Source organism: Arachis duranensis, chromosome 1 (assembly GCF_000817695.3).
Source record: "Arachis duranensis cultivar V14167 chromosome 1, aradu.V14167.gnm2.J7QH, whole genome shotgun sequence".
Taxonomy (NCBI): domain Eukaryota; kingdom Viridiplantae; phylum Streptophyta; class Magnoliopsida; order Fabales; family Fabaceae; genus Arachis; species Arachis duranensis.
Genome location: NC_029772.3, coordinates 97,786,880 through 97,789,955, shown reverse-complemented (window position 1 = coordinate 97,789,955; position 3,076 = coordinate 97,786,880).

Below are 3,076 nucleotides of genomic sequence, written 5' to 3'. Positions count from 1 at the left end.
TTCACAATAATTCATCAGTAATAGTGGGACACACTGCAATGGATTAATCATTATGTTTTGTTCTAAGTACATTCAAAAATTAAATTAGGTGTTAGCTTGGAGGGTATATAGGGGACATTGTTATAGTTAATTAACTAGCTAATGATCATCACTATGTTTAAACTACTATAGTAGTAGGTGCCTTTTTTTTTGTAACATTTTAATATTATAAACTTAAGCCTCTTTAATTAGACCTAGTTGATAACGTGCCTTTTGTAGAGCTCTAGAACATTTTTCTTAATTAGTATTATGCTCATTTAATTTAACACAACATATGGCCCTTGAGAAAAAAACGATAAATGCAATGATCAATGGATAACCAATAATAACTTAATTAGTTGAGCCAAAGATGTCTGAATTCGATGTTGGATGACTAGATGAATGCATATAATGATATAAATTAATTTAAAATTTGTGTTGCAACATACAATTGCTTTTTTGTTTGTGTGCCCGCTACTCTAGCTATTGGTTTGAACTTTTAGGTCCAATTATGGTGAAAATCCAAGAGAATATACACACAGCTAATTTGGAATATCTTTATCAGGTTCGTGTTCATATGATGCACAAATAAAAAGGGCGCAAAACTAGTAGTAGAGAAAGCAAATTAAAGGTGGCTAGTGGGTGATTAGCATGTGATTAAATATATATGATCCTTGTTTTGCCACACCATTAGGGTAAAATTATAATTTAATTTTGCATGCCCCGGAGCACATGTTAAAGATAAAGAGATGATGAAAAGAATAAGGATTGGACAGACTGTCTCTCGTTTTTAATTTGCTTTTCTTTTAGAATAAGAAGCAACTGGTGAAAAGGGCGAATGGACTTTGAGTTCTTTTATCTTTCCCATGACAAAATCATGATAGACTACTAGGATTGATACGGATTAGGTAATAAACCACCAGGCCATATCCACATGATTTAATTATTTGTTTACAGTAATTAAAATATAAATATGTATTATATCAAATAATTTAATCAAATATATTAAATTACCTAATAATTTTTTTTAAATAAAAAACTCAACACAATAAAATGGAGCATCAACGTCTCAACAGAAAAGTATTAAACAGATAAAATAAATTAATTCTTAATCATCTTTGACAAAAGCCATCAACAACCCAAAAGATCAAATATCACTCCACTCTTTATAACTCTGAATCGACCTGTTAACTACTCCTGCAACACTTGACTCTTGATTCCTGAAAATTCTGTCATTTCTTTTCAACCAAGTGCTCCAAATGATAACAATAAAACTAAACTCACCAATATTCTATTAATTTGACTGCACGATTGACCCCATGAATCACATAAACTTACGATCATTCATCTCTATATCCACCAGTCGATAAAGCTGTTAACACACTAGCACATTTTCTTTCTTCCAACTACACAACCTCATTAAAGACACCCATGTAGCAAAGAGAAACCTAACATATTTCCGATAAAAAACTCAACTCTTCCCACACAGCAAGCTTCTCTTCCCTTGTATGCGCACCATACACCAAGCAAACAGCACAAATAAAATTATTGTTTGTCAATTCCCCTTCTATACACAACCATCTCTCTCCCTTTTGTAACAATTACTCAACTTAAACATCATAACATCCTACATTATTAATAAACATCCAGAAGCACCTTCCGATACCACAAATTCCAAATTCACCGCATCATTACCCCAAAATTGCACTACATCAAACTTAGAAATCACCTCCTTCTTTATCTCTATCAATCCTAATATATTCACATTATTTTTACTCTTAAATTTTTTTTACCATTTTTCATTTTCCAACACCCTGTAAATCCCTCATATTCTACAAATTAAAATCATTTAAAAATTTTATTACACACCTTATTTCGATTTTTAGGGCGGCACCTTCTTGATTTTTCTTTCTGTTTTGCTTGCTTTCTTTTTTGTGTTGGAGAATAACTATAATGTTCTCATCCTCGTCATATAAAATAGCTTCTAATTCGACAACCAAATTTCAAGCAACCCTATTTCAGCTTTATCTTTATTCCAACTTCCTTCCTGTTCATCTTCATTAGTTTCAGCCATACCTAATAATTTATAATATTATTTTACATATATATATAATATACAATCACCTAATTATTTATATTATGTTATTTACTTTTTTAGTGACATGCTTGATTTGTATGATTCGAATAGAGGTGAGGGCCTCATAAATACACATGCTAATACTAATTGTCTAATCCTATCTATGGATATCTGACCTACTATAGGTAGGATTAAAACTTAAAAGTGAAGTTAGTTGAGCTAAAAGTAAGGTAGGATTCGGATTTAGAACTAACTATTAATTTGTCCGCATCCTCGTTTTATTAATTACTGTATGTTGTTAAAAATAATTATTAGTAAGGACTAACTATTAATTTTTCCGCATCCTCGTTTTATTAATTACTGTATGTTGTTAAAAATAATTATTAGTAAGGACTTAGTGATGAATTGATGATTATATTATTTATAATTTTAATATAAATTTAATTATAATTTTGTTATTTTTTATTTTAATATGAATTTAATTTTATGTTTTTTAACTTATTAGTATATTTAAAATATGAAATAATTAAATATTAAACTGTCAGTAAAATTTCATAAGGTCGGATAAAAAATTTTAAAGTACAAATAGTATTTGAATCGAAAAATTTTCAACCTCAAGTAGAATAAAATTAAATTTACAATAGGTTTTTTTTTTGGACGTATCTGGCCCGGAAAAAATCGACCCGAACCAATCCAAAGCCCAGAAACAATGAACCTGCTGCCCACTACCTACTCTAACCCCAATTGAATCTATGTTCCCTCCCCTGTAGCTAGCAAGGCATTTGAATTCCCCCGTTTTTGGTTCGTGTATACTATTGTAAGATCATTTCTAGTAGAAAATTTATCTCACTTCTTATTTATAGCCTATAATATCATAAAAAATAACTTTATATAAATTTTTGTAACATAAATAATAAATAAAAATTTAAAATATTTCTTTTTATTTATTAAAAAAAACTAATTTTAATCTTTATTGTATCT